Below are 24,052 nucleotides of genomic sequence, written 5' to 3'. Positions count from 1 at the left end.
TCTAGTATGAGATAACTATATTTTTGTGGGAATATCTGTGTCTTCTGTTCTGTTCCATCAGTCTTCATGTCTGTTTTTGTGCCACTACCGTGCCATTTTTATTATTATAGCTCTGAAGTACAATTTAAGGTCTGGTATTATGATGCCTCCTGCATCACTTTTCTTGGTAAGAATTGTTTTGGGAGGATGGATGCCATCGCTGAGCCCACCAGCCCCTCCACTGAGGGCAGACACCATTGCTAAGCCCGCCCTCCTACACCAAGGATGCTGGCAGTGAGCCCACCCCCGACACTGAGGTCAGTCACTGGTGCTGAGCACCCCACCATGGACAGACCAGCGCTGAGCCCCCTAGCCTGCCCTCACACCAAGGATGGAGGCTGGTAGCTGAGCCTGCCTGTCTGCGTCCCTAGTGCTGAAGGAGGCTGTGCCTGCCTCCATGCTGACTCAGCACACCCTTGCTGGAGCTCCCCAGCTTCTTTGGAGGCTGGTGCAGGCATTTTGAATTATTCCTGAGGGTGTGGCCATCATCATTGGAAGGGCAGCTCCCTTCCTGAGACACCTACAGGAGACTGGAGGCCCTTTGACAGGTACCTCTATTTACTCACAGGTACATCCTACACCCTTCACCATCCTCTTGTTCATAACAAGAAGTACTGTAAATAGTAATCAAACTCATCCTGTTCATTACAATAATGTTAGTCTTTACAGGGGCTATCTGGTTCAGGGCTGCATTTTCTCTGTATTGGGTGCTACTGGTATTGATCTCCCCTTCAAAGGAGAGGTAGTGGAAACTGCAGGGTCATAATAAGCCTGCAAGGGGGAACTTCAGTATCTCTGATCTTCACTGCTAGAGGGTAATATATAGAAACAATATGAAAAAACAGGTGTAGAAAGTACTATTATGATAGAATCCAATGACAGCATGGCAGTAGAAATGACAGAAAAAGAGTTTAGAATCTGAATACTTAAATGATCTGTGAAGCAAAAGACGAGATAAGAGAGCAAAGGCAGGCAATGCATGACCATTCCAGTAAACAGTTAAAAGATCAAATGCAGAAAGCAAAACTTCAATAAAGAGATAGAGATCCAGAAAAAAAGAGAAATACTTGAAAGAAAAGATAAACCAAATTAAAAATGGAATAGAAAGCATCACCAACAGAATAGATCTCATGGAAGACAGAATCTCAGACAATGGAGACAAAATATTTAGTCTTGAAAATAAAGTTAAACAAACTGAGATGTTAAGAAGTCATGAATGGAACCTCCAAGAATTATGGGATATCATGAAAAGACCAAATTTAAGAATTATTGGGATTCAGGAAGGCACAGAGATACAAACCAAAGGAATGAACAATTGTTCAACAAAATAATATCAGAAAAATTCCCAAACCTGAAAAATTAAATGAAAAATCAAATACAAGAGGCTTACAGAACGCCAGTTGCACAAAACTACAACAGATCCACACAAAGACACATTATAATAAAAATACCTCACGTACAAAAAAGATAGGATTTTAAAGGCTGTGAGAGAACAGCATCAGATTATATATGAGGGGAAAACAATACAGATATCAGAAGATTTCTCAGCCAGACTCTAAAAGCAAGAAGGGCCTGGAACAATATATTTCAAACTCTGAAAGAACACAGATGCCAACCAAGAATGCTATACCCAGCAAAAATAAACTTCAGATTTGACAATGAAATAAAATCTTTCCATGATGAACAAAAGTTAAAAGAATTTACAAATACCGTGCCGTACAGAACATTCTCAGCAAAATATTTCGTGAGGAGGAAGTGAAAAGCAACAATACATGTCAGCAAAGGGAGGAATGACCCTAAAGGAAAAAAGCCAATCAAAGGACAAGTAAAAAACCAAAAATAAGCCAAAACGAACAGGAATACAAATCATATCCCAATAATAACCGTGAATGTCAATGGCCTAAATTCAATAATCAAAAGACACAGACTGGCAGATTGGATTAAAAGAAAAGACCCAACACCCAACAATATGCTGCCATCAAGAGACTCACCTCATAGAAAAGGACATCCACAGACTAAAGGTGAAAGGATGGGGGAAAACATACCATGCACATGGACTCAGTAAAAAAGCAGAAATCTCCATCCTCATATCAGATAAAGTGGACTTCAACCCTAACTTAGTCAGAAGGGATAAAGAAGGACATTTCATACTGCTTAAGGGAAGCATAAAACAGCAAGATATAACAATTTTAAATTGTTATGCCCCAAACAATGGAGCATCTATGTACATCAAACAAACCCTTCTCTATTTTAAGAATCAAATAGACCAAAGCACATTAATAGTGGGGGACTTTAACACACCACTCTCACCACTGGATAGATCCTCCAAACAAAAACTGAACAAAGAAACTGTAGAACTAAATAATACAATCAATGATATACACTTAATGGATATTTACAGAGGATTTCATCCATCATTGAGTGAATATCTTTTCCTCTCAGCAGCTCATGGATCCTTCTCCAAAACAGACCATATGATATGCCACAAAGAAGTCATTAGTAAATACAAAAAAATAGAGATCCTACCCTGTATCCTACCCTGTATTACAAGACCATAATGGAATCCAATAAGAAATGAATGATAAAATAACAAACAAAAACTACTCATACACCTGGAGACTAAATAATATGCAAGTGGATGATGCAATGATAACAGAAAACATCAGGGAAGAAATTTAAAAATTCTTAGAGTTAAATGAGAACAATGACACAACATATCAAAATCTCTGGGACACTCTGAAAGCAGTACTAAGAGGAAAGTTCATTGCATTGAGTTCATACATTACAAAAATAAAAAGGCCAACTAAATGACCTAACATTACATCTCAAAGGCCTAGAAAAAGAACAGATCAACACCAAAAACCGTAGAAGACAGGAAATAATTAAAATCAGAGCTGAAATCAATGAAATTGAAACAAGAGAAACAATTCAAAAAATTGACAAAACAAAAAGTTGGTTCTTGAAAAAGTAAAAAAAAAAAATTGATAAACCCCTAGCCACACTCATGAAGAGAAGGAGAGAGGAAAACTCAACTTACTAGAATTTGTGATGAAAAAGGAAAGATCGCGACAGACACCATTGAAATACATAACATAATTAGAAGCTACTCTGAAAATCTATACTCCAACAAAATAGAAAATATCGAAGACATTGACAAATTTTTAGAGACATATGAGCCTCCTAAACTGAACCAGGAAGACGTACACAATCTAAAAGGATCAATTTCAAGCACCAAAATAGAAGAAGCCATCAAAAGCCTACCAACCAAGAAAAGCCCAAGACCACATGGATTCTCAGATGAATTCTACAAGACCTTTAAAGCACTGTTACTATACTCCTCAAAGTATTCCAGGAAATAGAAAAGGAGGGAACCCTTCCAAATTCATTCTATGAGGCTAGTATCACTCTGATACCAACACCAGACAAAGACTCATCAAGGAAAGAAAACTTTAGACCAATATCCCTGATGATCATAGATGCAAAAATCCTTTACAAAATACTGGCAAATCACATACAAAAATATATTAAAAAGATACTGCACCATAAACAAGTGGGGTTTATTCCAGGGATGCAAGGTTGGTTGAACACCTGGAAATCAATAAATGTAATTCATCACATCAATAGACTTAAAGTTAAGAGTCACATGATTATTTCAATAGATGCTGAGAAAGCATTTGATAAAATACAGCATCCCTTCATGCTTAAAACACTAGAAAAAATAGAAATAGTAGGAACATTCCTTAACATTGTAAAGGCTATCTATGCTAAGCCCATGGCCAACATCATTCTAAATGGAGAAAAACTGAAAGCATTCCCTCTAAAAACTGGAACAAGACAGGGATGCCCTCTTTCACCACTTCTATTCAACATCGTCCTTGAAACATTTGCCAGAGCAATTAGACAGACCAAAGAAATTAAAGGCATACGAATAGGAAAAGAAGAACTAAAGCTGTCACTATTTGCTGATGACATGATCCTATATTTAGAAGATCCAAAAAACTCCACTAGAAAACTTCTAGAACTAATAAATGAATTCAGCAAAGTAGCAGGATATAAAATCAATACGTGTAAATCTAATGCATTTCTATTCATAAGTGATGAATTCTCTGAAAGAAAAATAAGGAAAACCACTCCATTCAAAGTAGCCTCAAAAAAAAATAAAATATTGGGGAAAAAATCTAACAAAAGAATTGAAAGACCTCTACAATGAAAACTACAGAACATTAAAGAAAGAAATTGAAGAAAACCTTCGAAGATGGAAAGATCTCCTGCGGGGCGCCTGGCTCTCCTTGCAGTGCTTGACAGAGTTCCACTGAAGGATGATTGTAGAGACTCATCCTAAAAGGATTGCATGCCAGATGTATGCCTCCCTAGCTTGGATGTTATTCTGTGGTGTTTTCCTAACAATATATTACTCACTTCAGTCTGGGGATCTTGCTAGAGGTGATGGGAATAATTCTACAAATTTCCAGAAAAACATCATGGAGACAAAACACATGTTGAAACCCTGTGATGTTAACCTCACTACAGGAGAATGTTTTTTATTATGTTAAAAATCAAACACTACATTTATTGGCACAGCCACAACCTGTTGGGGCACAGAAACTTATAGATAACAATGTTTCCCCAAGTTCTAAGCACAAAGCACCTCCCACAGTAGCTACTAGATATGGACCAGCTTATTTTATCAATGGCAAGCCTTGGTACCCCCCTAAAGGCAAGCCCTTAGAGAAGGTAGATATAGATCTCCCCCTGTTTCCTACAGGGTGGTTTAATCCAGATGATGGTTTTGTTTGTGTGTGGTGGTAAGGTAAAAGGATAAGGTTTCATAACATTCCTTCCTTCCTACAAAGAATATGTCACCCCTATCATAAACGTTGGTACATAATAACCATTGGGACCACTGCCCTCCTGTAGCCCTTTACCCAGCAATTTAGATATTAAACAGAAGGACCTAGTAGAGATGGTCACATGACATTATTTGTCTATCGCTTTACTGCAAAAGTAATAAGAATAGTCTTAGGTCATATAGAGTTTAGATATTAAGGAAATAAACATTGTATTAGCTCATTGACATAGTTAGATATTCTTAAAACAATTGTGATTAGGTAAGGATAATCCATAAGGTTACTGTTTTCTCATAATCTTTTGCTAAAAACAATTTCTGCCTATACTTTGGAAACTTCTTTGATTTTATTAATCACAAGCCTGCCATCAAAGCCTGAAAAAACATATATAAACCCAGCCTTCCCCAGAATAAAGTGGGATTGATTGCACCAGAACTAGAGTCTGTGTCTTTCATTCTCCATCCATCGTCGACGCTGTCTCCCTGCGCCCCATTTACCACTGTGAACCCATGGACTCCTGCTAGGGCTGGACCCTGGCAATCTTCCATGTACTTGGATAGGCAGAATTAACGTTGTCAAAATGGTCTTTCTACCAAAGGTGCTATACAGATTCAATGCAACTCCAATTAAAATCCCAATGACATTCCTCATAGAAATAGAGAAAGCAATCATGAACTTCATCTGGAAGAACAAGAGACCTGGAATAGGCGAAACAATCCTGAGTAGAAAAAGTGAAACAGGAGGTATCACAATACCAGACATTAAACTATACTACAGAGCAATAGTAACAAAAACAGCATGGTATTGGCACCAAAATAGACAGGCAGACTGATGGTACAGAATAGAAGACACAGAAAGAAAATCACATAAATACAGTCACCTCATACTAGACAAAGCAGTGAAAAACATATAATGGAGAAAAGATAGCCTGTTCAACAAATGGTGCAAGGAAAACTGGAAATCCATATGCAGTAAAATGAAATTAAACCTCTATCTCTCACCCTGCACAAAACTCAACTCAAAATGGATCAATGACCTAGGAATTAGACCAGAGACCCTGCACCTAATAGAAGAAAAAGTAGACCCAAATCTTCATCATGTTGGCTTAGGATCAGACTTCCTCAACAAGACTCCCAAAGCACAAGAAATCAAAGCAAGAATGAATAAATGGGATGGACTCAAACTAAAAAACTTTTTCTCAGCAAAGGATACAATCAAGAATGTGAAGACAGAGCCTATAGAGTGGGAGAAAATCTTTTCCACATGCACTTCAGATAGAGCACTTATCTCTAAAATTTATAAGGAACTTACAAAACTTTACCCCCAAAATGCAAAGAACCCAATCAATAACTGGGCCAAGAACATGGATGGACACTTTACAGAAGAAGACACATGGGCAATTAATAAATATATTAAAAAGATTTCAACATCTCTCGTAGTTAGAGAAATGCAAATTAATACAACTCTAAGATTTCATCTTACTCCAGTTAGAATGGCTATTATCAAGGCCACAAACAATAATAGATATTGGTGTGGATGTGGGGAAAAGGCACATTTTTACATTGCTGGTGGATCTGGAAGTTTGCTGTATCCCACGGGGGCTCGTGTAATGGGGGGGGTGAAGGGCGCAGTGTCAATAACCACCCAGACACCAGGAGTCAGGTAAGAGCAGGAGAGAGCTGCTGACTCATTTCTTGCGGAATCTGCTTCTTTTATTGAGCACCTATCCAATCAGTGCATCACTCAGTGTGTCACACTACTCAAGACCACCAATCATTTAGTCTCCTAGAACCACCAGTCATTTGAAGGTTTTGTATTTTGCACCAATGGGGATACATTACTCCAGAGGTGCAGCCACTCTGGAAAGCAGTGTGGAGAATCCACAGAAAACTTGAAATGGATTCACCTTTTGACCCATTTATCCCACTCCTCGGTTTATACCCAAAGGACTTAAAATCAGCAAACTACAGTAACACAGGCACATCAATGTTTATAGCAGCTCAGTTCACAATAGCTAGACTGTGGAACCAACCTAGATGCCCTTCAACAGATGAATAGATAAAGAAACTGTGGTATATATACACAATGGAATACTATTCAGCCATAAAGAATAATATTATGGTATTTGCAAATAAACGGATGGAATTCGAGAATATCATGCTAAGTGAAATAAGCCAAGCCCAAAAAGCAAAGGCAGAATGTTTTCCCTGATAAGTGGAGAATGATAGGCAATGGGGGTGGGGGGTGTAGGGAGTGAGAGGAGAATGGGGGAACTTGAGATCATGTAGAAGGAAATGAGAGGGAGGAGGGTATGCAAAATGATGGAATGAGACAGACATCATCACCCTGTGTACATGTATGATTGCATGAATGGTATGAATATACATCATGTACAACCAGAGAAATGCAATTATCTACCCCATTTGTGTACGATGAATCGAAATGCGGTCTGTAAAAAAAATTACAAGATAAATTTAAAAAAAGGATTGTTTTGGCTATTCAGGGCCTCTTTTCAAAATGAATTTCATGACTGCTTTTTCTATTTCTATGAAAGATGTCATTGGAATTCTAATAGGAATTGCATTAAATGTGTGTAGTGGTAGTACGGCCATTTTGACGATATTAATTCTGCCTATCCAAGAAAATGGGAGATCTTCCCATCCATCTAATGTTTTTCCTGTATGTCACCGCCCTTCACTGTATTTCTTTCTATCACCTGTTCATGGCTGAATAACCTACCTAACAATACCATCAACTTGAATGTTCATATTTTAACATGAATTTGGAGAGGGACACAGACACTCAGATCATAGTGAACATATATTACCATCAAAAACATTACATTAAATGAAATGAAACAGATGACAGATGTAAAGTGAGTAATGTGAATGGCTATTAATCACATGAAAAGCTATTCAGCATGATGAGTCATCAGGGAAATGCAAATTCAAATCACAATGTTACGCCATATCACACCATATCCATTGGCAAAGTTTTAAAAGGATATGTACCAACTAGAAATTTCATACACAACTGTCACAAGTTTTTGATGATATGACCACTATGGAACTGGAATGTTCTTATAGTTAAATATACATTAATATATGATGTAGCATTCCTACATATTCTCACTTATACAAGAATTAGACTTATACAAGAATCTGTCAAATTCAAAGTAGCATTCTTCATTAAAGCAAAAGTAGGAAACGCATATCCTTCAAATATATAGATTAGAGACTCAAATATTTATAACAATGAGACACTTCTGCACACTAAATATGAATTAAATAAGTGGAGTAAAATTTAAAAATGTTGAATTAAACAATAGAAACATGAAATAACATACTGTTTTGGTCTTCATATACAAAAGTTCTAGGATAGATAAAACTATTTTGATAGTGGTATAAATCAAAATCAGCAGCTTTCTCATGTAGGGTATTTAGAGGAAGCATGGACTGTTTAAGGTGATTAAAATATTCTTTGTTTCATTTTTTAGTTCTGGAGATTGAACCCAGGAGGAGAGGCACTCTACCACTGAGACACGTTCTTGCTAAATTGCTGAGGCTGACCTCAAACTTTAAATTCTTCTGCCTCACCACACAAGTCACTGGGATTACAGGCAGGCACCACCACCACACTCAGCAGGTGATGGAAACTTTGTATTCCTCAATTGTACTTCTGGTATGTATTTATCAAAACTCACTAATAGGGCTGGGGATTTTGCTCAATGGTAGAGTGCTTACCTAATATGTACAAGGCACTGGGTTCAATTTCCAGTAGTACACACACACACTTCTTTTTAATAAGTTGAGTGTTAAAACAAGGCCAGTATGCTTTATGTAGATGATATCTCAAAAGTTTATTTAAAAGAAATGAAGTGTGATGCAGTGCTGAACAATACACAGACTGTTAAGTGAAATGCAGAACTACAATCATAAGACATTTTGATGAGAGTTAAGCATGTATATCAAGAGGCAGCATCAAGACATAGAATGGACAACAAGAAAAGCTCCAAATTTTTCCCAGTATATCCACTGGCCACTGGATGCATTAGTTTTCAAACTAGACATAAAATGGGTTCTCATTGCTACCTTCTTGTGAGAAAGCTTAACATGTTTATAACTCTCATGGAAAAAGGAATGTGATTGATTGGGATGCCTCAATTTCCAAAAATGCAACCTTATAGTAGCCAATGAATCAATTATTTAAAAGTCAACTCCCATAATAGAAACAAAATAGAAATGAGATTCAAATGTGTTCACTTCTTTGGCTTGACCAGTTAGAAAAAGATACAATGATGTACTATTTTCAAGAGTCTGTAGAAAGCATACCCAATGTCACATACATAGTATGTGGTGGATTAAATACAGGAACCCAAGTCTATGTGACTCAGAACTAGTGTCCTTTGTTTACCAGTCTTCACCACCACCTGAGCTTTGAATTCCATTCTTATTACAGAGGCCAAAATCAGCCACAACCATACATCATAAGTTCTCTAATTCTGTCCCTGTCTTCTTCTCTTTGGTCTGTCTCTGTCATTTGGTTGATATACACAATATACATATAGGCATACATATATATATATAAATATATTTGTACAAATATCTGTAATCACAAATATATTTAAAAGCATATATGTAGAGTGATATACAGATATATGTTCATATATGTATATAAACAGATATTAAATATAAATGCTCAGATACTCCATATATATTCACACATGCTACAAATAAATGTCAAAGTCAATACTGCAGCATACATTTCAGTTTGGCTTTAAAACCACCATCAGTCAAATATAGACACAATATACTTACGCAGCTCTTTTGAGTGCCCAGAAAATTATACCAAACTTTGTAGAAACAAGTGAAGAGAATATATCTATGTATAGTACTGTATTATATTTTTATTGGTCTGTTATCTCTTTTCACACAAATGTGATTAATAGTAGCCATTGTGGAATATGCCATTATCAGAGAACTTAAAATCAGTTCATAAAATTTGCCTACAAAGGAATATGAATAATTACATTTCCTTCAACCTCATTTTCTTAATATCTGTGGAAGCATTCCATTGTTATGAATGCATGACATTGAACAGAACCTCAAATTTTCCAAAGCTATTGAGTGTCCCCAGGTATTAAATACTTCAGTATCTTGTTAACCCAATTCTCCCTGTCAGATAAATTAGAAAAGATAATTCATAACAAAAAGGAAAACACATTACAACTAGCAATCACCACTAAATAACTTCACGATCAAATTATGTTGACCAAGAAATAAAATTCCCAAAGAAAGGATTCACTTGTCCCTTTTCATTTTGAGAATTCATTTATACTATCTGGCTAAACTACATTAGGATCTGGTTAAAAAATTAGGCTGGATGCAATGGCAAATGCCTGTAATCCTAGTGGCTTGAGAAGCTCAGGCAGGAGGGCTGCAAGTTCAAATTCAACCTCACCAATTTAGCAAGGCCCTAAGCAACTTCGCAAGACTCTGTCATAAAATAAAAAATAAAAATGGCTGGGGGTTAGGTTCAGTGGTTAAGCATCCCTGGGTTCAATCCCCAGTACCAAAATAAATGTCTAGGATAAAAGAGTTCAGTAGTAAGAACTACAGAAATGACATCTAAGTCAATATATAGAAGCAGTTACCTGATCAACTCTTTCCCTGTCAACTTTATTAAACCTGAACACACACACACACGCACGCACACACACACACCAATTCTAGGTGATAAGTTCCTTTATACAGTTATGTTTTTGCTCATTTTGTGAGCAAAGATTAACTAAAATACTTAAAATATTTTATTTCAAAAAGAACAATTTAAACAAGTTTTCCCATTCTAAATAACTCTAGGTCCACAGATATATGCACAATCATACCATGAAACATTTCATAATTAAAACATCTAAGGGCTGGGATATTAGCTCAGCTGGTAGAGTGCTTGCCTTGGTCCTGAGTTCGATCCCCAGTACCGCAAAAAAAAAAAAAAAAAAAAACTTCTAGGTGTAATCATTCCTGAAATGAACAATTTTCAAAAGAATGTTTCCAGACATAAATCAGCATACTTTTAAATGAACCAGCATGCTTAAAAGAAATTCCAATACATCATTCACAATTTTATCAGCAAAACTTTATTCATAAAGAATCCTCTCTTTTAATATATATTCCATTATCAAAACTCTTATTTCTGCCTCATGTAAGTAGACCAACTTTCTGTTAAAAATACTCATTTATTTCCCCAGTTCCTATTACTCCAATATGGGTGAGAATTCAATAAATCTCCATAACTATAATTAATTACTGTATAGTATTTTCTTTTAAGAAGGCAAGGGTTTTTAATCCTTTGCCAAAGATAAGACATTCATGATTTCTTTCAGGTGACTGACATAGGTGTGTAATTTTCTCATCACATATAGAGTCTTTACTGGTGCTTAAGACACACAGTATCCCAAGCTTGTAAGGATATTTTTACGAGGTTTGTCATTGCATTATATTCTGTTATAACAAGAGAGTATCACTTCATATAATGAAGGTGTCTATCCAAGTACAAATGAATAAATAATCTAAGGTATATCAAGAAAATGAAATAATTAATATGCATCAATTAAAAAGGATGAGGTTGATGTAAATACAACAAATGTCAGACAAATCAAGTGAAAATGAGACTGTAAAACAATAAGTACCAAATTGTTTCATTTGTTTAAAACTCAAAAATTACATACAGATTTTTTTCTTGTAGTACACAAGTTCATGTTAATGCACATGACAAAGGTTTTGAATTATATACCATAATCCAATGGAAGAGTAACATATGAAGTCAGGGAGAATGAGGATGGTGACTGGTGGCAAAACAAGGTTTTAGTATTAGTAGAATATTTGAAATTTTATAAGGAGAATGCATTTATGATTCAAATACACAACTAAATACTACTTTTTAAAAGCCTCTAAATAAAACAGAAACACAGACATGATGTGTAAACAATAACAATGGAAATATACAAAGTTTATACAAGAAATAGTATAACTTATGACAACTACATTTCAAAGGAACTTAGAGGAATATTTCATTGTAATAAAAATAACTGGTCATCATAAACATTTAAGTACATGACATTATAATTTTGGATTCTATAAAGCAAATACTACAAATACACAGGAAATGAATACAAATAGATATTGCACAACTAAAAGAAACGCTGAAATTAAGAAATTAGTTAAAGAAATACCCCTGCAATGGTAGAGTGAGAACCTCCAAAAAGCAACGGGAATACCAAAAAAATATCAAAATTAACTTTTCAGAACTTCAGAGATTGATCAAGGGCTTTCAATCACCCAAGGAGAATTTATTCAATAAAAGTGGTCAAATCTTATGAACAGTGAGTGAGCTTTGTTGCATTTTAGTTTGGCCTACTCTGATGACCTTTACCCCAGATCTAGAACACTGTTAAAACCCAAGTGCTTCACAATTATTTTTACCTAAAAATCACATTCTCAGATAATTATCATTTTTGATCCATCTGACAGCTCTCTAAAATGTTTGACTCTCGCTCATGACTTAATCTGATATTACTAGTCCGTTTTGTATGAACTGAACTAATCTCAGGGCATTCTGAAAAGAAGTTGTCTAAAAGCCTAAAATGAAAACCTTGGAATGGAAATGTTCACAAGATGTTTGAAAAGTTCCAACAAAAATGAGCTTTGGAAAGATGTGAGTATGCACAGAACTGTGCATGTCTAGGAAGTAGCCCAAAAAGCTATAAACTCTTATCTGTGATCAATACTGAGGCTCTGCATAAGCAGAAAATGAAGCCTTAGAGTTGTAAACTGCTAGACTGCCTGCTGAAGGGATCCCAAAATATACTCACAAAGCAATAAGTAAAAGCTAGAATAATTATTGGTTCAAGTCATTTAATAAACTTTCTTCAATCAGTAGCTGACAATTAATAGAGAAGATAATTCAGTGTCCATAGATATTAAGTATCCAAAAGAAATTATATGACTAAAGTCACTATAAATAAAAATAATAAAAAATAATAACAAGACCAAGCAACAAAAAATCTGAAGAGGGAGGCATAACATTTCTAGAGATGCTGCAAAGTATTATGAAAAAAGTTCAACTACAACAACAACAAAACTACAAAATATGCAAAGAAAGTATGGCTGGGGGGGTTGTCAATAGAAACTGTTCCTGATGAAATTCATACATTGAACTTACCAAGGAATCTACCTCAACTATTATAAATATATTTAAAAAATTAAAGGCATGCAAATAACAAATATCAAGGAACAGGTATCATTTTTTTTCATTTCTCCATACTGCTTTCCAGAGTGACTGCAACAATTTGCAACCCCACCAGCAATGTATGAGTGTACCTTTTTCCTCACATCCTCTCCAACACCTATTGTTGTTTGTATTGTTGATAACAGACATTCTAATTGGGGTGAGATGAAATCTTAGGGTAGGTTTGATTTGCATTTCTCTTATTATTAGAGATGTTGAACATTTTGTCATATATCTGTTGATTGCTTGTAGATCTTCTGTGAAGTGTCTGCTCATTTCCTTAGCCCATTTGTTGATTGGGTTATTCTTATTCTTGGCATAAAGTTTTTGAGTTCTTTATAGATTCTGGAGATTAGTGCTCTATCTGAAGTATGAGTGGCAAAGATTTTCTCCCACTCCATTTGCTCTCTCTTCACATTGTTGATTGTTTTCTTTCCTGAGAAAAAGCTTTTTAGTTTGAATCTATCCAAATTTTTGATTCCTGCTTTTATTTCTTGTTCTTTGGCAGTCATGTTAAGGAAGTCTGGTTCTAAGGCAACATAATGAACATTTGAACCTACTTTTTCTTCTATAAGGTGCAGGGTCTCTGGTCTAATTCCTAGGTCCTTGATCCATTTTGAGTTGAGTTTTGTACAGAGTGAGAGATAGGGGTTTAGCTTCATTTTGCTGCACGTGGATTTCCAGTTTTCCCAGCACCATTTGTTGAACAGGCTATCTTTTCACCATTGTATGTTTTTGGCACCTTTGTCTAATATGAGAAAACTGTATTTATGTGGGTTTGCCTCTGTGTCCTCTATTCTGTACCACTGATCTACCTATTTTGGTGCCAATACCATGCCATTTATGTTACCATTGCTTTGTAGTATGGTTGAAGGTCTGGTATTGTGGTACCACCTGCTTCACTCTTCCTGCTGAGGATTACTTTAGGTATTCTAGGTCTCTTATTCTTCCAAATGAATTTCATGATTGCTTGCTCTAATTCTATGAGGTATACCTTTGTGATATTAATTGGAATTTCATTGAATTTGTATAGCACTTTTGGTAGTATGGCCATATTGACAATATTAATTCTGCTTATCCAAGGACATGGGATAACTTTCCATCTTCTGAGGTTTTAATTTCTTTCTTTAGTGTTCTGTAGTTCTCATTGTAGAGGTCTTTCACCTCTTTTGTTAGATTTATTCTCATGTACTTTATTTTTTTGAGGCTATTGTGAATGGGGTAGTTTTCCTAATTTCTCTTTTGGAGGATTCATTACTTATGAATAAAAATACATTAGATTTAGGAGCATTGATTTTATATCCTGCTACTTTGCTAAATTCATTTATGAGTTCTAGAAGTTTTCTGGTGGAATTTTTCAGCTCCTCTAAATGTAGAATCATGTCATTGGCAAATAGGTAGAGTTTGAGTTCTTCTTTTCCTATTTGTATCCCTGTAATTTCTTTGGTATGTCTAATTGCTCTGGCTAAAGTTTCAAGGACGATGTTGAATAGAAGTGGTGAAAGAGGGCATCCCTGCCTTGCTCTGGTTTTTAGGGGCAATGCTTTCAGTTTTTCTCCATTTAGAATGATGTTGGCCAAGGGCTTAGCACAGATGGCCTTTACAATGTTGAGGAATGTTCCTACTATCACTATATTTTCTAGTGTTTTGAGCATGAAGGGGTGCTCTATTTTATCAAATGTTTTTTCTGCATGTATTGAAATAATCATGTGACTCTTGACTTTAAGTCTGTTGATGTGGTGAATTCCATTTTTTGATTTCCGGATGTTGAACCAACTTTGCATCCCTGGGTTGAAACCCACTTGATTGTGGTGCACTATCTTTTTAATATGTTTTTGTATTCGATTTGCTAAGATTTTGTTGAGAATTTTTGAATCTATGTTCATTATGGGTATTGGTCTGAAATTTACTTTCCTTGATGTATCTTTATCTGTTTTTTATATCAGGTGATATTAGCTTCATAGAATGAGTATGGAAGGGTTCTCTCCTCTTCCAACTCATGGAATACTTTGAGGAGTTTTAGAATGAGTTCTTCTTTGAAGGTTTTGTAGAACTCTGCTGAGAATTCATCTGGACTTTTCTTAGTTGGTAGCCTTTTGATGAGTTCTCTATTTCATTGCTTGAAATTGATCTGTTTAAATTGTGTATGTCCTCCAGATTCAGTTTCAGTGGATGATATGTCTCTAGAAACCTGTCAAGGTCTTTGAGATTTTCTCTCTTGTTGGAGTGTAGATTTTCAAAATAGCTTCTAATTATGTTTTGTATTTCAATAGTATCTGTTGTCATATTTCCTTTTTCATCACAAATTTTAGTAATTTGAGTTTTCTTTCTCCTCTTCATTAATGTGTCTAATGGTTTATCAATTTTGATTATTTTTTTCAAAGAACCAATTTTTTTCAATATTTTAATTGTTTCTTTTTTCTCAATGTTATTGATTTCAGCTTTGATTTTAATTACTTCCTGTCCTCTACTACTTTGAGTGTTGATCTGTTCTTCTTTTTCTCATGCTTTGAGCTGTAATGTTAGGTTGTTTATTTGTTGACAATTCCTTCTTTTGTTGAATGCGCTCCATGCAATGAATTTTCCTCTAAGTACTGCTTTTTTACAGTGTTCCAGAAATGTTGATATGTTATATCGTTGTTCTTGTTTATCTCTAACAATTTTTTTATCTCCCCCTGATGTCTTCTGTTATTCATGCATCATTCAATAGCATATTATTTAGTCTCCAAGTGTTGGAGTAGTTTCTGTTTTTTATCATTAATTTCTAATTTCATTCCATTATGATCTGATAGAATATAAGATAGTATATCTATTATTTTGTATTTGCTAAGAGTAGCTTTGTGGCATAACATATGGTCTATTTTAGAGAAGGATCCACGTGCTGCTGAGAAGAAAGTGTATTTGCTCATTGATGGATGGAATATTCTATATATGTCTGTTAAGTCTAAATTATTGATTGTGTTATTGAGTTCTATGGTTACTTTGTTCAATTTTTGTTTGGAAGATCTGTCCAATGGTGAGAAAGGTGTGTTAAAGTCACCTAGTATTATTGTGTTGTGGTCTACTTGGTTCCTAGAATTGAAGGATTTGTTGCACATACATGGATGTGCCACTGTTCGGGGCATAAATATTTATGATTGTTATGTCTTACTGATTTATACTTCCCTTAAGCAGTATGAAATGTCCTTCTTTATTCCTTCTAACTAACTCTGGATTCATGTTCACTTTGTCTGGTATGAGGATGGATACCCACACTTTTTTGCTGAGTCCATGTGTGTGGTGCTCTTTCCCATCTTCTCACCTTTATTCTGTGGGCATCTTTTTCTACAGATGAGTCTCTTGAAGGCAGCATATTTTTGGGTCTTTCTTTTTTATCCAATCTGCCAGTCTATGTCTTTTGATTGTTGAGTTAGGCCATTAACATTCAGGGTTATTATTGAGATATGACTTGTATTACCGGTCATTTTGGCTTATTTTTGGTTTTTAACTTGACTTGGTTTCTACTTTAATTGGCTATTCCTTTAGGATAATTCCTCCCTTTGGTGACTTACTTTGTTGTTTTTCATTTCTTCCTCTTGGAATATTTTGCTGAGAATTTTCTTTCAGAGCTTGAAATATGTTGTTCCAGGTTCTTATAGCTTTTATGGTCTGGACTGAGAAATCTCATATTGATATTGGTTTCCCCTTATACACAATCTGATTCTTTTCTCTCATAGCCTTTAAAATTCTATCTTCATTTTGTATGTTAGACATTTTCATTATAACGTGCTTTGGTGTGGATGTGTTGTAATTTTATACATTTGGTGTCCTGTAAGCCTCTTGTATTTGATTTTCCATTTCATTCTTCAGATTTGGGAAATTTTCTGATATTATTTCATTGAATAGATTATTCATTCCTTTGGTTTGTATTTCTGTGCCTTCTTCAATTCCAATAATTCTTAAACTTGTTCTTTTCATTATATCCCGTAATTCTTGGAGGTTCCATTTGTGATTTCTTACCATCTTCTCTGTTTGGTCAACTTTGTTTCCAAGCTTAAATATTTTGTCTTCATTTTCTGAGTTTCTGTCTTGCAAGTGATCTAGGCTGTTGGTTATGCTTCCTATTGAGTTTTTAATTTGGTTTATTGTTTTCTTCATTTCAAGGATTTCTGGTTTTTTTTCTTTTAGAATATCTCCTTATTGAAATGATCTTTTGCTTTTTTGCTTCCTGCATTTGTTCTTTTAACTGTTGATTGGTGTGGTCATTCATTGCCTTCATTGCTCTCTTATCTCATGGTTAGCTTCTCAGATCATTTTAATTATGGACATTCTGAACTCCCTTTCTGATATTTCTTCTGCCATGCTGTCATTGGATTCTGTTGATGTAGCATCTAGGTCTGTTTGGGATACTATCTTCCCTTGTTTTCTCATGTTGTTCATGTATCTTTCCCTCTAGCAGAGTGAATCTAAGGTATTTCAGTTTCCCCCCTAAAGACTTATAGTGTCCCTGCCAGTTTCTAATACCTCACCTTGAAGTGAGAGATCAATATTAGCAGCACACCATACAAACAATATGCATCCTTAACTCAAATAGTTCCTATTCAGTTATAAACCATATTGTCTTAATAAACTGAGATTATGAGTTCCACTATTATCTATGGCTTAACCAACAGGTTTGCAATAAGGACTACAATTTCTAATGATTGACAAAGAGGATGGGGAGGAGTGTAGGAAATAACATTAATGAGATAAGAAGTGAGTCTTTAGAGGTACTATGTTGTAGAATAGTGAAAGCAGAATTAAAAGAAATTGGTTATTAGCAAAGAAAAGGGAGAAAGAGTCTCCAATGAGACAGATAAGAGGAAAATAGAGAGGGTAAGAAAAATAATAAAGAAAAAAAAGAAAAGCAGGAAAAATAGTAGGTATAATCGGAATAATTGTAATATTACTAATAAAAAAAAGCCTACAAAAACCTAGACTGTACTGGTCAAACCTCCTAGTCTTCAATAGCCAAATGCCTGGGAGGTACTTCATAATGTGATGCCCCTAGAAGGGTGCTGCCCCACTAGGGATGGTGGCCTCCAGGTCAGGAATAAGCCATGCCAGTGGGCAGAGTGGTCCCCATGTGTTGATAGATGGTCAACCACAGCACAGGCACTAGACTGCAGGCTGGGACCAGGCCTTGGCACTGGTGACAGTGGCAGTGTTGGGCTGGGCATTGTGGCTGGGCCTCCCTGGTGTGGGAGATGTGCTCAGTGGTGCTGGCCAGGTATCATTTTTTAAAATGAAAAACAAAAAAATTCTAGAGGTGAAACCAAAATAACCAAAATAAAAACTCCCTATTGGGCCTCCATAGTATGTTTGAAATATATAAGAAAGAACTATTCAATTGAGGTGAGATCAATTGAGATTATCCACACTGAGGAACAGAGGGAAAAATAATGAAGAAAAATGAACTGAGTCAGAAACCTACAAGACAAGAATCAAGCATATTCACATTATTATATGGGAGTCTTAGAAGGAAAGGAGAGGGAGGAAGGGCAGAAAGAATATATCAAGTGATAAAAGCCAAACTTTCCCAAATTAGTTGAAAATTATTAACCAATGTATTCAAGAAATTCAATGGCATACTGCTAGGAGAACCTCAAAGGAGACACACCTAGGCATAAAGTAATCAAACTTTCAAAGCCCAAGACAAAAATATATTGAAAACAGGAAGAGAAAATAAACTCATACAAAAGATTCTCAATAAGATCAATACCTGATATCAAAACTCATGGAGATCCAAAGGTAGTGGGATTGATATATTCCAGGTGTGGAAAGAAAAAAGTCACCACCAATATATATGGAACTGAAAGACATTAAGTGAAATAAACCAGGCACAGAAAGACAAACACTTCATGATCTCACTCATGTGGAATTTTGAAAACTTGATCTCATAGAAGTAGAGGGTATAATAGTGGTTACCAGAGGGTGGGGAGATGTGGGGTGAAGCTGTGATGGCAGGAGGTTAATCAATTAGTATTATATATAGTTAGATAGGAAAATTAAATGCTGATGTTCTATTACACATTAGGGTGACTATAGATAATGATAATGTAGTGTATATTTCAAAAAGCTAGGAGAAAGAATTTTGAATGCATCCACCACAAAGAAGTGATCAATGTTTGAGGATACAGATATACTTACTTGAATTTAAATATTATAGAATAATACATGTGTGAAAATATCATATAGCTCCCTATAAATATGTATAATTTTATGCCTATTTTATAAAGGAAAACCACCATTGGTAAAGAATCCAAAATCTAGAAAAGCTACACTTTAAAATTGAATAAAAATCAAGATTTTACAGATAAAATCTGAGAAATGATGTCACTAGTAGACATATCTTACAAGCAATATTAAAAGAGATCTTTTAAGCTGCAATGTAAAGAACAACAAGAAATGAAACTAGATAGGCAAGTAAAAAGTGTATATGAATTTTCTTTGCTTCTACATTATTCTCCTCTTAATTCAAAAGACAGTTATAGAAAGCAGGAATTATAAAATTGCATTGGTTAACTTATAATATGCATGAACAAAATTTGTATGACAATAATAGCCCAAATAGAGAGAGAGTGGAAGTAGTTACAAAGCTCTTGTGTTCTATTGAAAATAATTTAGTATTAATCCCTCCTAAATTTTTACAAGCTAAAATGCTGGTTGCAACTCCTTGGGAAAATAATGAGAAAATAACTAAAAACATAGTAAAAAATTAAAATAAAATGTTATAAGAAAGTAGGATTAATGTAAAAGAATGAACTAGTAAAGGAATAGAGGTAGGGTAGACAAAAAATGGTAAACACCCAGATAGATATAGTCTCTCCTACTAATGAAATTTAATGTAAATAGACTAAGCCTCCAATCAAAAGATTTAATAATAAATTTTTAATCAAATTCTAATAATATGCTATTCAAAATCCAATAATATGCTCTCCATTGCTTCAGATTCAAATAAAGGAAATTTTAAAGACAAAAGTAGTAATAGAGAACAGAAAAAAGATGACCAAAAAAATCTATGACCAAAGATTTTCCCTATAAATCTCTCAACAAAAATTACAAATCTCTAGCTAGATTGACCAAGTTGTATGGTTTGAATGGGTCCCCCAAATCCCATGTGTTGGAAACTTAATCTTCACTGCAAGAGCTGGAAGACTGGGCCTAAAAAGAGGTGATTAGCTCAATTAGGACTGTGCCCTCATAAATAGGTAAAAGTTATTGTGGGGGTGGGTTAGTTATTACAGAGTACATTGGTTATAAAGTGAATTAAACCCTTTTTTGCTCTCTCACCTTCATTCTCTCTTGCTCTTCCACATTTTTTTAGACCACAGAAAGTTCATGCCAGATGCTGGTGCCATTCCCTCAGACGTCCACCCTCCAGAACCATGAGTCAAATAAACTTAAATTGTTTACAAATTACCCAGTCTCCAGACTTTGGAAATAGCAACACAAAATGGAATAAGACAACATGAAAATTTTGAGAATACTTAAATTAAAAATATCAGACTTAAAAAAATAGAAAATCAGAATAAAATCTCCAACATGAGATTAAATTACTAATCAAAAATTTCCCATAAAGAACAGCCAAAGAAGAAATGACTGGTTAACTTCTCTATATTACAGAACAAAATAATATTTTACAAACTCTTGCAAAAAAATAGAAAGAAGCACTTTACAAATAGTACTACATTATCCTGAATTTCAACAATAAAGCATGACTTGAAAAGACCTGCAGACCAAAATTCCCTATGAACACAGACACAAAAATCATGAATAAAATTTTAGCAATACTAATTCACCAACATATAAAAATGATTATACACCATAACCAAGTAGCATTTACCCCAGGAATATAACATCAATTAGCATGTGAAAATCACTCAATGTCAATGTTAGAAAAGGCAGTCATACCCCACTTTGCTGTATAAGAATGAGTTTTAGCCTGGAACATTTCCTTGCTGGGAGATAAAGAACTCTCATAAGGTGGGTTGGGCTTATCATCTTGTGAAGAAATGTCTTTCCCTATTCCAGGTTTGATGTATACAACTGTCTTCTGATTAAGTATATGTATCAGTAGCCCTCAGGAATGACCCCAGCTCTCTGTATTTTCAACTCCACAGGGGAGCAGAACCGTCCTTTCCCTGCAGCATGAAGTGAAATATATGCAGTTACAAAGTATAAGTTGGTTTTATAATGGGTCTGCTAATCATGTAAGATGCATTACTATCTATTAAGCTGGATCTTTTTATACTTTAACTACATTTGCTGTAGGTGAACAACATACCACTTGAGCCTGGTGTGAATATTTTCTTCTCTCAGCAACCTGAATCATGCATTGGTTTCTTCTCTGGTTGGGCTTCATCTGCCTGTTAATCTTAGCTGCACTCATTTTATATTCTGTCCTGTAGTATAGTCTGACAATCCAGTGAAGAATAAAAGAATAATTTATCATACTCAAAGACAAAAGGCCAGGAGACCCAAGATGGTGAACTGGAGAGAGGCTCCATTCCTTGACACTCCATAACTCTGGTTTCAAGCAGAGGATATCTGTTTCTTGGTGAGGCAGTTTTTGCTGCTTATCGATCCCCTGCTGTTTACCACATTTGTCTACTGTGATCATCTGCAGTCTGCCAGCATATTGACGCCTTTTTTGAGTGTAGATTGTTCACTGTCAGGGGCCTATCATCCGCCATTTGCCTGCCTCTTGCCTGTCCATCGCCTGCCTTTCACCTACCCATCACCCACCACCCGAGGTTCACCTCCCAATCGTCTGACAGCTGCCAGCAGACTGACCGCAGACCGCCAGTGGAGCGCCAACTGTCTGCTATTGCCTGGAAGTTCTCTGCCACAGTACCTGCAGGTTTGGTTACAGTGGCTGCTGCCATTTTGAGACAACAGCCAGGCCCCATAGGACCCCTGGCCAGACTGACTGAGCCCCGTCTCCAGGATCCCTCAGCCCGACCAATCACTCCCTGCCTCCGGGGCCCTCACATCCACTGACTGTTCCCTGCTGCCAGGACCCCCAGGCCGACTGACTGCATCCTATCACGGGGACCCCAGACCGACTGATTGCACCCAGCCTCCAGGATCCCACAACCACACCAAACACACCCACCTCCAGGACCCCTGCCTGACCAACCACACCCAACCTCCAGCACCTCTAGCCAACTATGTCCACACCCCAAGCTGCAGCTCCCAATTTGCCGCTCCCAATTTGCCAACACATTTGGAAGCCAGAGCGGCCATCTTGGATAATCCTGGAAGCCGTAGCTCCGATCTTTAGGTGGGGCAAATACCATCCTGAGACGCCTGCTGGAGACTTGAAGCTCATTATCAGGTACCTCTCATGCATCAGGCTACTGAAGACTGGGAGGTTTGAATACTATATGACTGTTGGAGAGTGTAGATTTTCTTTCTTCTCCTTATCGAACAATTTTAAGTTTTTATTTCTTTACTTTTTTGGCTCTCTTTTCCTTTTGTTTACCTGTTCCCTCAGAGTCTCTTGCTCTCGTTTTGCATGCTAACATCCAATTTCTTTTGATCTCCAAGAAATTTCATGAATCTCCAAGAAATATGGGACATCATGAAAAGACCAAACTTAAGAATTATTGGGATTGAGGAAGGCACAGAGATATAAACAAAGGAATGAACAACCTATTAAATGAAATAATATCAGAAAATTTCCCAAACCTGAAGAATGAAATAGAAAATCAAATTCAAGAGGCTTACAGAACTCCAAAAGCACAAAACCACAACAGATCCACACCAAGGCACATTATAATGAAAATGCCTAACATTCAAAATAAAGATAGGATTTTGAAGGCTGCGAAATAAAAGCATCAGATTACATATAGGGGGAAACCAACACAGATAGCAGCCAACTCCTCAATCCAGACTCTAAAAGCTAGAAGGGCCTGGAACAACATATTTCAAGCTCTGAAAGAACATGATTGTCAACCAAGAATCCTATACCCAGCAAAACTGACCTTCAGATTTCAAGATGAAATAAAATCCTTCCACGATAAACAAAAGTTAAAAGAATTTACAAATAGAAAGCCTGCACTACAGAATGTTCTCAACAAAATATTCCATGAGAAGGAAATGAAAAACAACAATGTAGGTCAACAAAGGGAGGAACTACCTTAGAGAAAAACCACTCAAAGGAGAAACCGAGCCAAGATAAAAACCAAAAATAAGCCCAAATGACTGGGAATACAAATCATATCTCAATAATAACCCTGAACGTTAATGGACTAAACTCATCAATCAAAAGACATAGACTGGCAGAATGGATTAAAAAGAAAGACCCAACAATATGCTGCTTGCAAGAGACTCATCTCATAGATAAGGACATCCACAGACTAAAAGTGAAAGGAGTGGAAAAAAACCTACCACGCACAAGGTCTCAGTAAAAAAGTGGGAGTTTCCATCCTTATATCAGATAAAGTGACTTCAAGCCAAAGTCGGTCAGAAGGGATAAAGAAGGACATTTCATACTGCTTAAGGGAATCATAAATCAGGAAGACATAATGATAGTAAATATTTATGCCCCAAACAATGGTGTATCCCTATACATCAAACAAATCCTTCTCAATTTCAGGAATCACATAGACCACAACACAATAATTCTGGGGGACTTTAATGCACCACTGTCACCACTGGATAGATCTTCCAAACAAAATCCAAGCAAAGAAACCATAGAACTCAATAACATAATCATAACCTGGACTTAATAGACATATATAGAATATTCCATCCATCAAGGAGCGGATACACTTTCTTCTCAGCAGCACATGGAACCTTCTCGAAAACAGATCATATGTTATGCCACAAAGCAGCCCTTAGGAAATGCAAAAAAA

This window comes from Sciurus vulgaris, assembly GCF_902686455.1.
Source record: "Sciurus vulgaris genome assembly, chromosome: X".
NCBI classification, from domain to species: Eukaryota; Metazoa; Chordata; class Mammalia; order Rodentia; family Sciuridae; genus Sciurus; species Sciurus vulgaris.
Note: the sequence above shows the minus strand (reverse complement) of the source record.